We start from the raw sequence: 6,056 nt of genomic DNA, 5'->3' as shown, positions 1-6,056 counted from the left end.
ACCCTCAGGGTCACAGAAGGACCGGGGGTGCCTGAGTGTGGCACAGCTCCCAGGTATCGGAGCGGGGAAGCTGGCTGCAGAGACAGAGCCGAGGCGCAGGCTCTCAAGCTCCAGGTTGCCATAAACCGTGATCCACGGCCCAGTCGGGCCACTGCTCCTCCAGCAGGGACCCAACAAGCGGCAGATCCAGGGAGACTCCCCTTCCTCCCCCGGGAGGAGCGGCGCAGGAGCGCACTGCAGGGATCTGCTGGGTTTGGAGACTCCACACGGGATCAGGTGCCAGAGATAGAAACGCTCAGTCACAGGCCGGGTGAGCACAGAGTGTGGCCAGAGACCAGGGAGATGGGAGTGACTTACTGCTTTTCTCTGGGGGCGCACTGAGGAGCGGGGCCCCGAGTTCTCGGCTCCTCCAGGGCAGAGATTGCGAGGCTGCCATTTTCACTCTCGTCCTCCAAAGCCATACAGAAAGCTTGCAGGGAACAAAAGCTCCCGAGAGCAAACCCGAGCAGATTACTTAGCCCAGACGGACAAGGGCGGGGCAATTCCGCCTCCGGCAAAGACATTTGGGAACCACGGCAACAGGCCCCTCCCCCAGAAGATCAGCAAGAACAGCCAGCCAAATCAGGGAAATCCAAATCAAAACCTCAATGAGATACCACCTCACACCCGTCAAAATGGCTAAAATTAACAAGTCAGGAAAAGACAGATATTCTCAGGGTGCGGAGAAAGGGGAACCCTCCTACACTGTTGGTGGGAATGCAAGCTGGTGCAACCACTCTGGAAAACAGTATGGAGGTTCCTCAAAAAGTTGAAAATAGAGCTACCATACGATCCAGCAATTGCGCTACTGGGTATTTACCACAAAGATACAAATGTAGGGATCCGAAGGGGTACGTGCACCCCAATGTTTATAGCAGCAATGTCCACAATAGCCAAACTGTGGAAAGAGCCAAGATGTCCATCAACAGATGAATGGATAAAGAAGAGGTGGTATATATACACAATGGAATATTATGCAGCCATCAAAAGGAATGAGATCTTGCCATTTGCAACGACGTAGATGGAACTGGAGTGTGTTATGCTGAGCGAAATAAGTCAATCAGAGAAAGACATGTATCATATGACCTCACTGATATGAGGAATTCTTAATCTCAGGAAACAAACTGAGGGTTGCTGGAGTGGTGGGGTGGTGGCAGGGATGGGGTGGCTGGGTTATAGACATTGGGGAGGGTATGTGCTATGGTGAGCGCTGTGAATTGTGCAAGACTGTTTTGAATCATAGATCTGTACTTCTGAAACAAATAATGCAACATATGTTAAGAAAAAAGAAAAAGAAGAAGATAGCAGGAGGGGAAGAATAAAGGGGAGTAAGTCAGAGGGGGAGACGAACCATGAGAGACGATGGACTCTGAAAAACAAACTGAGGGTTCTAGAGGGGAGGAGAGTGGGGGGATGGGTTAGCCTGGTGATGGGTATTAAAGAGGGCACACTCTGCGTGGAACACTGGGTGTTATGCACAGACAATGAATCATGGAACACTACATCAAAAACTAATGGTGTAATGTATGGTGATTAACATAACAATAAAAAATTAAAAAAAAAAAAAAGAACAGCCAGCCAAGACCAAGTTTACCGATCAATGAGAATGGCAGAACTCCAGAGCTAGGGGAATACTGCACATAGAATTCATGGCTTTTTTACCATGATTCTTTAGTCTTTCAAAGTTAATTTTTTTAACTTTTTTTTTGAATTTTTCTTTTTCCCTTCTTCAACCAACATCTTATCAATCCCTTTTTTAAAAAAAACATTTTTATTTTTCACTTTTAGAGTCATATTCTATCCCTTCATAGTAGTTAACCTTATTTTTGGCATATATATATAAGTTGTTCTCTCTTTAAAATTTTGAGATTCGGTTTCTTCTAACAGATCAAAATATACCCTAAATCTCTAGTGTATGGCTTTGTTCTAGTCTCCTGCCTGATCACATTCTCTCCCCCCCTTTTTTCTTTCCTTCTTTTTTTTTAAATCCTCTTCTTTCTTTTTTCAAACAACTTATCTTTTCAATTCCTTTTATAAAATTTTTTATAATTTTCATCTTTACACTCATATTCCATCCCTTCATTGTATCAACCCTTATTTTGTACATATATAAGTCTTTCTTTCTTTAAAATTTTGGGAGGCACGTTCTTCTAACAAACCAAAATACACCCAAAATCTAGTGTGTGGCACTGATCTATGCACCAGTCTGATCATGTTTGATCATATTCTGTTTTTTTGTTTTGTTTTGTTCTGTTTTTGTTTGTTTTTATCTTTTTCTTTTTTCTCTCTCTCTTTCTTTTTTCTTCCTTTCCCTTTCTTTTCCCCTGGTTTCAGGTCTTTTCTGATTTGTTTAGAGTATATTTTCTGGGGACGTTGTTACCCTGTTAGCATTTTGTTCTCTCATTCATCTATTCTCCTCTGCAAAAAATGACAAGACGGAAAAAATCAACAAAAAGAACAAGAGGTAGTACCATCTGCCAGGGACCTACTCAATACGGACATTAGTACGATGTCAGACTTAGAGTTCAGAATCATGATTTTAAAGATATTAGCTGAGCTTGAAAAAAGCATGGAAGTTATTAGAGAAACATTTCTGGAGAAATAAAAGAACTAAAACCTAACCAAGTCGAAATCAAAAAGGCTATTAATGAGGTGTAATAAAAAATGAGGGCACTAACCGCTAGGATAAATGAAGCAGAAGAGAGAATCAATGATATAGAAGACCATACGATGGAAAATAAAGAAACTGAGAAAAAGAGAGATAAACAACTACTGGATCACGAGGGCAAAATTCGAGAGATAAGTGATACCATAAGAAGAAACAACATTAGAATAATTGGGATCCCAGGAGAAGAAGAAAGAGAGGGGCAGAAGGTATATTGGAGCAAATTATAACAGAGAACTTCCCTAATGTGGGGAAGGAAACAGGCATCAAAATCCAGGAGGCACAGAGACCCCTCTCAAAATCAATAAAAATAGGTCAACACCCCAACATCTAACAGTAAAACTTACGAGCCTCAGAGACAAAGAGAAAATCCTGAAAGCAGCTTGGGAGAAGAGATCTATAACCTATAATGGTAGAAACATTAGATTGGCAACAGACCTATCCACAGAGACCTGGCAGGCCAGAAAGGACTGGCATGATATCTTCAGAGCACTAAACGAGAAAAATATGCAGCCAAGAATACTATATCCAGCTAGGCTATCATTGAAAATAGAAGGAGAGATAAAAAGCTTCCAGGAGAAACAAAAACTAAAGAAATTTGCAAACACGAAACCAGCCCTACAAGAAATATTGAAAGGGTCCTCTAAGCAAAGAGAGAGCCTAAAGGCAGCATAGACCAGAAAGGAACACAGACAATATACAGTAACAGTCACCTTACAGGCCATAGAATGGCACTAAATTCATATCTTTCAATAGTTACCCTGAATGTAAATGGGCTAAATGTCCCAATCAAAAGACACAGGCTATCACACTGGATTAAAAAACAAGACCCATCAATATGCTGTCTGCAAGAGACTCATTTAAGACACAAAGACACCCCCAGAATGAAAGTGAGGGAGTGGAAAACAATTTACCATGCTAATGGACACCAAAAGAAAGCTGGGGTGGCAATCCTTATATCAGACAACATTAGATTTTAAACCAAAGACTGTAATAAGAGATGACGAAGGACACTATATCCTACTTAAAGGGTCTATCCAACAAGAAGATCTAACAATTGTAAATATCTATGCCCCTAACATGGGAGCAGCCAATTATATAAAGCAATTAATAACAAAAGCAAAGAAACACATTGACAACAATACAATAATAGTGGGGGACTTTAACACCCCCCCTCACTGAAATGGACAGATCATCTAAGCAAAAGATCAACAAGGAAATTAAGACTTTAATGACACACTGGACCAACTGGACCTCACAGATCTATTCATCCCAAAGCAACAGAATACACAGTCTTCTCTAGTGCCCGTGGAACATTCTCCAGAATAGATCACATCCTAGGTCACAAATCAGGTCTCAACTGGTACCAAAAGATTGGGATCATTCCCTGCATATTTTCAGACCACAATGCTTTGAAACTAGAACTCAATCACAAGAGGAAAGTCGGAAAGAACTCAAATCCATGGAGGCTAAAGAGCATCCTACCAAAGAATGAATGGGTCAACCAGGAAATTAAAGAAGAATTTAAAAAATTAATGGAAACAAATGAAAATGAAAACACAACAGTTCAAAATCTTTGGGATGCAGCAAAGGCAGTCCTAAGAGGAAGGTATATAGCAAAACAAGCCGTTCTCAAGAAACAAGAAAGGTCTCAAATACACAACCTAACCCTTCACCTAAAGGAGCTAGAGAAAAAACAGCAAATAAAGACTAAACCCAGCAGGAGAAGAGAAATAATAAAGATCAGAGCAGAAATCAATGAAATAGAAACCAAAAGAACAGTAAAACAGATCAACGAAACTAGGAGCTGGTTCTTTGAAAGAATTAACAAGGTTGATAAATCCCTGGCCAGACTTATCAAAAAAAAAAGAGAAATGACCCAAATCAACAAAATCATGAATGAAAGAGGAGAGATCACAACCAGCACCAAAGAAATACAAACAATTATAAGAACATATTATGAGCAACTCTATGCCAGCAAATTAGATAACCTGGAAGAAATGGATGCATTCCTAGAGATGTATCAACTACCAAAACTGAACCAGGAAGAAATAGAAAAACTTGAACAGACCTATAACCACTAAGGAAACTGAAGCAGTCATCAAAAATCTCCCAACAAACAAAAGCCCAGGGCCAGATGGCTTCCCAGGGGAATTCTACCAAACATTTAAAGAAGAATTAATACCTATTCTCCTGAAACTGTTCCAAAAAATAGAAAAGGAAGGAAAACCTCCAAACTCGTTTTATGAGGCCACCATTACCTTGATCCCCAAACCAAACAAAGACCCCATCAAAAAGGAGAATTACAGACCAATATCCTTGATGAACATGGATGCAAAAATTCTCATGAAAATACTAGCCAATAGGATCCAACAGTACATTAAAAGGATTATTCACCATGACCAAATTGGATTTATCCCTGGGCTGCAAGTTTGGTTCAACATCTGCAAATCAATCAATGTGATACAATACATTAACAAAAGAAAGAACAAGAATCCTATGATCCTCTCAATAGATGCAGAAAAAGCATTTGACAACGTACAGCATCTTTTCTTGATCAAAACTCTTCAGAGTATAGGGATAGAGGATACATGCCTCAATATCATAAAAGCCATCTATGAAAAACCTACAGTGAATATCATTCTCAATGGGGAAAAACTGAGAGCTTTCCCCCTAAGGTCAGGAACGCGGCAGGGATGTTCACCATCACCACTGCTATTCAACATAGTATTAGAAGTCCTAGCCACAGCAATCAGAGAACAAAAAGAAATCAAAGGCATCCAAATTGGCAAAGAAGTCAATCTCTCACTGTTTGCAGATGACATGATACTTTATGTGGAAAACCCAAAAGACTCCACCCCAAAACTGCTAGAACTCATACAGGAATTCAGTAAAGTGGCAGGATATAAAATCAATGCACAGAAATCAGTGGCATTCCTATACACCAACAACAAGACAGAAGAGAGAGAAATTAAGGAGTCGATTCCATTTACAATTGCACCCAAAACTATAAGATACCTAGGAATAAAACTAACCAAAGAGGCAAAGGATCTGTACTCAGAAAACTATAAAATACTCATGAAAGAAATTGAGGAAGACACAAAGAAATGGAAAAACGTTCCATGCTCATGGATTGGAAGAACAAATAGTGTGAAGATGTCAATGCTACCTAGAGCAATCTACACATCAATGCAATCCCCATCAAAATACCATCGACTTTTTTCAAAGAAATGGAACAAAGAATACTAAAATGTGTATGGAACCAGAAGAGACCCCGAATAGCCAGAGGAATGTTGAAAAAGAAAAGCAAAGCTGGCGGCATCACAATTCCGGACTTCCAGCTCTATTACAA

This window comes from Eumetopias jubatus, unplaced genomic scaffold, assembly GCF_037043125.1.
Source record: "Eumetopias jubatus isolate StellerSeaLion01/CBP00866 unplaced genomic scaffold, mEumJub1_p1.0 scaffold_4, whole genome shotgun sequence".
NCBI classification, from domain to species: domain Eukaryota; kingdom Metazoa; phylum Chordata; class Mammalia; order Carnivora; family Otariidae; genus Eumetopias; species Eumetopias jubatus.
Note: the sequence above shows the minus strand (reverse complement) of the source record.